This window comes from Bison bison, unplaced genomic scaffold (assembly GCF_000754665.1).
Source record: "Bison bison bison isolate TAMUID 2011002044 unplaced genomic scaffold, Bison_UMD1.0 scf7180017864097, whole genome shotgun sequence".
Lineage (NCBI taxonomy): Eukaryota > Metazoa > Chordata > Mammalia > Artiodactyla > Bovidae > Bison > Bison bison.
In genome coordinates, this window is record NW_011494669.1 from 1,950,288 (window position 1) to 1,959,315 (window position 9,028).

Sequence of the window (9,028 nt, forward strand, 5' to 3'; positions counted from 1 at the left end):
CCTCGAGTGCCGGCCCCCCGGCGCCCGCCTGGAGCATGCCCGCTCCCGGCGCGGAATTGGGGATCCCCGCGCACCCCCAGCCGGGGCCCCCAGAGCCCGCCTTCCCCCGCTGCCCCAGTCGCGCGACTTCAAACGAGGCTTCCTCGCCTCCCAGACCTGTCCCCGCTACTGAGCATGCCCAGTCCTGCCCGCCACCGCCGAGCTTCAACATGGGGACTGAAGTTCTCCGGCTTCGCAAAGAAGAGATGGGCGGGTTGGGCTTTGTATGGCGGAGCAAGCCGAGAAGGGACTGGGCGAGGCCGGCGTGAGAGGAACGAGCAGCTTCGGGAGGAATGCGGGCGGGGGGAGGGGGGAGGCAATAAATATATGTAGAGGTTTGGGTTTGCTAATCCTGTCCGCACCGAGCTAGATACCTTTGCAAGGTCATTCACGTTGTCCCCTCCTCCCTGAAAGCTTTGTGAGCGTATATGTGTTTCTCTGGGTTTAGTTAAGTGACCAAACTACTCACAGGCACGAGGGGAAGAAGGAGAACGATTATTTATAGACAGGTAGGCGGATTTGGAGAGGGAGGGGAGTGTAATTTCTTTACTGGCACTCACAGACACCATGTGGCCTCATGGAGTTGTCTTTTACAGGGAGGAACCTAGGAATACAGTGTAAGGACAGTGAAGGACATAGATGTAGGCGGGATTAACCGGTGCTGGAAGAGACCAAGTAAACAGAAGCAGTCCCAAGCTATAAAAAGCACTTTCCTCACCCAGAAAGGACGCTGAAGAGACAATGTCACCCTATTTATAGAGTAAGGAGTTGCCTGTGTTTTCAGAGGGGCAGGCAGCATCACAGGGGAGACAGCACCACAACCCTGGAGTCAGAGCTGGATTCAAACTCCAACTCAGGCACCCAACAAACCCTGAGAAACTCATTGCTCAAGTTAACACACCTGGTTTCATGAAACAGGACTGGGCATGCTCAGTAGGCAGGACAAATTTGGGTGCTGAGGACCTTCCCAAAGTTGTGCAATCCCTTGAGGCCTCAGCTCTTGACTCTAGAAACTGTCTTGAGAAATCTGCTACAGTCCTGGTGCATAGTAAATGCCCCAAAGAGTTGGTTATCCTTATTACTGTTATTATTAGCAGATCGCCCTTCATTTCCAACAAGGGGAATAAACCATACTCACAGTCATGTTTATTGTGTAACTTACTGTGTGTGATGTTCTCCATCATCTGCACTTATTTAATCTACAGAGGAGTCAGAGGCCTCAGAACACTCAGCAGCAGCCAGGGGCCTGTACCTGGATGGGAATTCCTTCCAGCAGTCTAACCTGGAATCAGCTTTAGGACCCATGACCACTTGAGTGCACAGGTCCCTTGACTCCTTTTTTTTAGATATGGAAACTGAGCCACAGACGGATGGCTGAGGTTATTAAGAACAAAGCAAAGAATAAACCAGGTGGTTAAATGACAAAGAATCCAATGGAGGAAACACAGGAGGCTTGGGTTCAATCCCTGGGCGGGGAAGATCCCCTGAGGAGGGCATGGCAATCCACTCCAGTATTCTTGCCTGGAGAATCCCATGGACAGAGGAACCTGGCGGGCTAGAGTCCACAGGGTTGCACAGAGCTGGACTCGATTGAGCTCGCACGCACATTAAAGAATAAGTCTTAATTCTCCTATTTTTGTTTCCCTGACATTATCATATTATTTGAAAATATGAAGGAAAAACCTAGATGACCTGGCCCCTGCCTCACCTTGAGCTCCTGATTCTCCCTCTATAGAGCAGCCTTTCAGTTCCTCCAACACACGAACATCCCTTTTCATCTGCTGTGTTCCCTTGCGTGTTCCCAGATGTGTTTACCAGATTCCAACTCAGTCTTCAGATCTCTACTTCAACCTCTTAAAGTAGCCTTCCCTGACCCTTGGAACAAGATTAGAGCTCCCTCCTCCTACGCTTGACCTTCATGACTATCAGTTTGTAACACCACAATGGGGGTATAATAGGACGTGACTGAGTTGTTACAGTGATAAAATGAATATATATGTAAAGTGTCCAGCCCATCATAAGTGCTATAAAAAAGCTCAATATTTGATTGTGCGTCTCCCCCAACTACACTGTAATCTCCATTAAGGCAGATGACTCTCTTTCATAACTATCCTTAGGAAGCTCTTGGGAATTATTTGCGACTGAATAAATGACTTGGGTGGTATTTCCCCAGCGTGTCTCTCACTTTCTACTGTAAATTTGCTAAAAACAAAACGCCTGGATTGTCACTCCTAAATATTCAAATATAAAGCTTTCAAATTCTGACATAATTTAAGCTCAGTAGTTTAGGAAGCACTTTAGAGCAGAAATGCAGAGAGTTAGCAATGCAGTGTATCCAAGGACATATCCTCTCCAGCATGATTCCCAGGCATGGTGAGGAAGGCCTGAGCCAGGTGGCTCAGACCCAGGTAGGGCAGGAGCACTGGTGCTGGGGACAGAACATCCTCTGCCTGCTTCCTTTCTCTCTTCTTTGCTCTGGGTGCCTTGAATCGGTTATACCCTGCATGTGATAGAGAGGAAGCCAGGTGGCACATCGCAGGTTTATGGGGTGTGTGGGAGTCAGGGGGGTGTGGGGAGGTTGTGGTTCAGAGGTGTCATTTTGAGGTATGAACTATGATGTGCTCCAGCAGGGGAATGGAACAAATAATGTTTGGAAGAGAGAGAAGGAGGAAGAACTCACAAGGCACTCTCTCCCTCTGTTCATTCATTTATTTACCAGTCATTTATTATGAGTGCACTATGTTGTAGGCAGTGAAATAAATGCTGGGAGTAAGTACGAAGTCAAAACAAATGGCTTCATTGCCCTCTAAGGGCTTACAATTCATAGACAGAGAGAGACAGAGACAGATAAGTCAATGATTCTCCATCATGTGGGTACATAAGAATAACCTAGGGACTTTTTCCTTTTAAACTTCTTGTTGAAAATAACATACATACAGAAATATATACATATCCTAAGGGTAGAGCTCGCTTCCTACGGCCCACTTGTCTTCACAGTGAATTTTGCAGTGAATGAAACAAAGTGTGTCACCTATACTATGGAAGGGAACTCCAAAGGACTCCAGAGAGTGAGCAATGATGGAACAGGGAAGAGAAGAGGAAGATGGGGCTGAGATGGGTGTTAAAATACGCTTCAGGGAGGAAATGACCCTTAAACTGAAGTTTGACCAATCATGGAATTTCATCATGGAACGCTGAAGGAAATCCATTCAGAACTGAGGGAGTGGAGGCCCTGCAGGCGTTTTGAAACCATCTGGCACGCTTGGGAACCTGCCAGGAGATCAACAAGGCCGAAAGGCAACCTACCGAGGGAGGAGGTGAGTGATGGCCAAAAACGTGAGATGGGGTCCAAATCTCAGATGGCTTTCTGCACCATAGGAATCAATTCAGACTTTTTTCCTGAAAGCCATTAGAAACCACTGAAGAGTTTTAGATTATGGAAAAACTCCTAGATTCGCATTCTGGAAGGATCTCTGGCATCAGTCTGGAGAACAAAATAGGGGAGGAGGTCCCTAGTTGGAGGGACCAGATAGACGACTACTGGAAACAACCAGGAAAGAAGTGAGATGGGACCAAGTGAAGGACATACCATTCAGAATGAGATCACTAAGGGGACTCAAAAACTGTTTAAAGAATTCATAGGACTTAGTAACCAACTGCACAACGAGGAAGAGGTAAGGCCAGGATAATTTTTATGTTTCCAGTCTGGGCAACTGGGAATCTGGTGGTTTCAGCATGTAAGACAAAATATGCAAAAAAGAAGCAAGACCTTCTACTTATATTCTCTCTGGGATTTATATTTAAGAAGGGTGATCCTTTAAAAATGTAGATATGATCATGACATTCTTGTACTTACACTGATAGGTAAGCCATATCAATATCTGTCTGTTTCAGTCTAACTCAACACTCCCCACTTGCCTTCTTTCCTCCCTCTCTCTTCCCCTCCCCCCATAAAAAGAGGGAGGTCAGCACTAGTTTTTAACTACTATTAATTAGACTTTTAATTTACTTTTTTTGGAAGACACAGATTAAAACCTGTCCACCATGCCATCATTATACATGATCACTGTAGAAATTCTAGTTCCTTGCTAAAATGGAAATAAAATCCAATGTGCCCAAGCTTTTTACCACTTAATAACCACACTGATGACACAGTATGAGCTTGGGAAAGGATACTCTTCAAGACATAGTTTAAAAAGAATTACTAGAATTTTAACTGTCAGAATACTATCCACCCACGATGACGTCTTTCTTTCATTTTTTCCTCTTTTGCTATTGGTGTCGGGGCCTTTCTTAGAGATTCGCGTGAGGCACCTCAGGAGGCTATTTTCAAGGACTGTGCTATTTTCGATGACCGCGCTTTTCACTTCGATGACAGTGCTTTCTTCAGGGCCCTAGGGCGTAGCTCTGCTTCAGGGAGTCAAAGACCACCCAAAACCAACAAAACTGCCCTGTGAATAACAGTGTTATGGAGAGATTCTGAGGACCACTTCATCAGAGCCTCCCTCTTCTCCTTTCTTCAGAATTGAGCAACTGCTACACAGCAGGTACCATACTAAGTACCAAGGATATAGTCTTACGCAAAAACAAAGTTCCCATCCTTATCCAGATTACAGAATGGACAGGCCTTAAGCACGTAATCACAACAGCAAAAGCGTAACCATCACTCCGAGAAATGCAAAAATGGAAAGACTCCCAGTGCCATGAGGGCACATACCAGGGTGACCTGGACTCGTCTTAAACTTCAGTAGATGAAATGACATTTGCTGAATTCTGGATGCTGAATAGAAGCTAACTAAGGTGGAGGTCGAAGTGCAGGAGGTATTCTTAGGCTCTCTTACGTCATAAACATGTGGGCACTTCGTAAACACTTGCTGATTGAAAAGATGAATTGACCCTGTTCCTCTCAATAGGGCAAATCGAATGTCAGGAAGATTATTCACCAAAATGAACCACTGGAGAGGGTTTAGGCCAATCCCGTTCTTTTTACTATTTTTTCTATATGGCTTGATGGAATATTTTAGTTTTTGTTGTTGGGTTTTTTTGGTTGTTGTTGTTTTTTCTTTTTTTGGTCAATAGAAGTGGAAAAACAAAACATCAGCAGTTGCCACTACAGTAATAACTGTGTGTACAGGAATGAAACACACCCCACATGAACTAACTTCCTGTTACTCACTAATATTTTTTGAGCACCTACCAATGATGATTTATAGGTCACCATTACCAATGGTGAAGGGAGATGGGAGTGTGACTACCTAGGAATTTGATAAGCTATAATCAGAGTGACCCCAAATACTGGGCATAAGTTTAGGAATGTATCTGGCTTTAGCAAATTGTCAGTAGGCTTATTATCTAACATTTATTGAGTTCTTACATGCCATACACTGTACTAAGCACACTGGAAGTGTCATCTTTTTTAATTAGCAAGGTAGTCATGTGAGTTGGATTTGGATACTATTATTAGCTCATATTTTGTATGAGCAAACTAGAGCTTAGAGAGGCTAATGGGTCCAAGGTCACACAGCAGAAAATCTAACAGACATTTGAGTCAGGTCTGGATGGCCCTAGAACCTCACGTTTTGTAACTCAACCACCATGCCGCCCTCCCAAAAGATGGTGTACCTGCTGTCACCTGCAGATTTTACACCACGGTTGCAGACACCTGACATAGTATCCACTGCCCACACAACACTGCCTTTTAAACTACTGAGTCCCTTTACTTCTCACTGAAATGTTTTTGCTGTCCAGTGTCTTAGACTTTTGTTTCCAAAAGGGCTTTTTTCCCTCCCTTTTAAAAAATGTGCCAGCTATTGCCATTTTTCTATTTTGTATATCTATTCAACAAATATTTTAAAACGATGTGCAAACCATTGTTCCAGTTACAGTGATGAGCAAGGCAGAGAAGTCCCTCCCATTCCGGAGCACACATTCCTTTGGGGAGGGGGACAAGGAAAGTCAGAAAATAAACAATAAATACAGTCTGTGTTACGTAACATAAAAATTAAACGAAATGACGTGAAAGAGAATCATTGGGAGAAAGGAACCAGTTTACATGAGGTAGTTGAGGAAGCCACACTGATACCGGTTTCTGAGGGCTGAGAGACTGAGGTGTGAAGCACTGTGAAGAGAGGTTTAGAAGAGCATTCCAGCACATGGAAGAGGGAAGAAAATGAGTATCTGGATGAGAGGGCTGGATGGCATCACTGACTCGATGGACTGAGTCTCAGTGAACTCTGGGAGTTGGTGATGGACAGGGAGGCCTGGCGTGCTGTGATTCTTGGGGTCGCAAAGAGTCGGACACGACTGAGCGACTGATCTGATCTGATCTATATCTATGTGTGTGTGTGTTTGACTCTTTGGGACCCCATGGACTGTAGCCCACCAGGCTCCCTCCTCCGTCCATGGAATTTTCCAGGCAAGAATACTGGAGCAGATTGCCATTTCCTACTCTTAGGGGATCTTCTGACTCAGGAATGGAACCTGGTCTCTTGCGTCTCCTACGTTGACAGGTGGACTCTTACCACTATGCTGCCTGGGAAGCCCACTTCTGTATCTATATCCATATGTGTATGTGTGTGTATATATACATATGAACATATATACATATATATATTCATCTCTTCATCACCAAAGTTCTAATATTTGGGGGGATGCTGATGAATAAGGGGTATGCATTTTCCTTTGAGAATGACAGTAGTGGAAGGAAGAGGCTTTGATTAGGTCCCAGCATTCAGGACATTCAAATTTGTCTTATAGTTTTCCTGTTTTCTGAGTGAAGTCCCCTCTGAATCCTGAAGTTTCATCAGCTACAAATAATAAAAGCTGCTTTAACTCATTCCTACATAAAATGAATTAGTACAGGGAACTGGGTGAATAAAAATCTCTGAAAGGCTAAAGGAACAGCCTCTAGGCTGAGCTCCCAGCAGTGAATCCCACCACAGGATCACCTTCCTAAGGGAACTGCTGCAAGGGAGCTGCTACTTCTGGTACAATAGTAAACCAAGAAACCAGGGAGTCATTGCACCCTTGGGTCCAGGGCTGTCTCAGGCTGAATGGAAACGTCCAGAATTCATGCCCTATATTCTGTCTGTCCAAATCCATGGTGTCCAGGACAAGACACCAGGACCCCTGCTGCCATGCCACTGCCCACCAGACAAAACGGCAGAAGTCGGGCCTCCTCCTCCATCTGGACTTGCACATGCTGTCCAGCTGCATCTGCTTGGCAGAACTAAGCGGTGTACAGGACCCGGGCACTAGCAGGGCCTGGGAAACCGACATCTTCAATTTTCTCATGTGTAGCAACTGATACGGCATGTTTAGTTCAGTTCAGTTGCTCAGTCATGGCTGACTTTTTGTGACCCCATGAACTGCAGCACACCAGGCTTCCCTGTCCATCACCAACTCCTGGAGCTTACTCAAACTCATGTCCATTGAGTCGGCGATACCATCCAACCATCTCATCCTCTGTCGTCCCCTTTTCCTTCTGCCTACTATCTTTCTCAGCATCAGGGGCTTCCCAATGACTCAGCTCTTCTCATCAGGTGGCCAAAGTACTGGAGTTTCAGCTTCAGCATCTGTCCTTCCAATGAATATTCAGGACTGATCTCCTTTAGGATGGACTGGTTTGATCTCCTTGCAGTCCAAGGGACTCTCAAGGGTCTTCTCCAACACCACAGTTCAAAAGCATCAATTCTTTGGTCCTCAGTTTTCTTTATAGTTCAACTCTCACATCCATACATGACTATTGGAAAAACTATAGCTTTGACTAGATGGACCTTTGACAGCAAAGTAATATCTCTGCTTTTTAATATGCTGTCTAGGTTGGTCATAGCTTTTCTTCTAAGGAGCAAGTGTCTTTTAATTTCATGGCTGCAGTCACTGTTCACAGTGATTTTGGAGCCCAAGAAAATAAAGTATGTCACTGTTTCCATTGTTTCCCCATTTATTTGCCATGAAGTGATGGGATCAGATACCATGATCTTAGTTTTCTGAATGCTGAGTTTTAAGCCAGGTTTTTCACTTTCCTCTTTCCCTTTCATCAAGAGGCTCTTTAGTTCCTCTTTGTTTTCTGCCATAAGGGTAGTGTAATCTGCATATCTGAGGTTACCGATATTTCTCCCAGCAATCTTGATTCCAGCTTGTGCTTCATCTAACCTGGCATTTCGCATGATGTACTCTGTATATAAGTTAAATAAGCAGGGTGACAGTACACAGCCTTGATGTACTCCTTTCCCAATTTGGAACCAATCTGTTGTTCTATGTCTGGTTCTAACTGTTGATTCTTGACCTGCATGCAGATTTCTCAGGAGACAGGTAAGGTGGTCTAGTATTCCCATCTCTTTAAGAATTTTCTGCAGTTTGTTGTGATCTACACAGTCAGAGGCTTTGGCGTAGTCAGTGAAGCAGGAGTAGATGTTTTTTTGCAATTCTCTTGTTTTTTCTAGGATCCAATGGATACTGGAAATTGATCTCTGGTTCCTTTGCCTTTTCTAAATCCGGCTTGAACATCTGGAAGTTCTCAATTCATGTACTGTTGAAGCCTAGCTTGGAGAATTTTGAGCATTATTTTGCTAGTGTATGAGATGAGTGCAATTGTGTGGTAGCTTGGACATTCTTTGGCATTGCCTTTCTTTGGGATTAGAATGAGAATTGACCTTTTCCAGTCCTGTGGCCACTGCTGAGTTTTCCAAATTTGCTGGCATATTGAGTGTAGCACTTTCACAACATCATCTTTTAGGATTTGAAATAGCTCAATTGGAATTCCATCACTGGCAGTAGCTTTGTTTGTAGTGATGCTTCCTAAGGCCCACTTGGGACTTCGCATTCCAGGATGTCTGGCTCTAGGGGAGTGATCACACCATTATGGTTATCTGGGTCATTAAGATCTTTTTTGTATTGTATACGGCATGTTACAGGGAGCTGAAATGGAGCTGAGTGAGCCCATCTATTTACCTGCAATAACCTCAATTGAGAATCTTGATAATGAAGT

General features: G+C 44.6%; 1 protein-coding gene across 3 annotated transcripts in view; it reads right to left on the reverse strand.

Annotated features, from left to right (window-relative positions):
• Positions 1–9,028, reverse strand: part of PANK1 (pantothenate kinase 1) — a 104,666-nt gene that overhangs the window by 56,075 nt on the left and 39,563 nt on the right. Inside the window, exon 1 of one of the 3 annotated variants that reach the window (XM_010838529.1) lies at positions 414–1,289. The exons of the other annotated variants lie outside the window; for them this stretch is intronic. The gene's annotated coding sequence lies outside the window, so the exon portion shown is untranslated. Of the gene's footprint in view, positions 1–413; positions 1,290–9,028 lie in introns of those variants that run through there. 3 annotated transcript variants of the gene reach the window in all.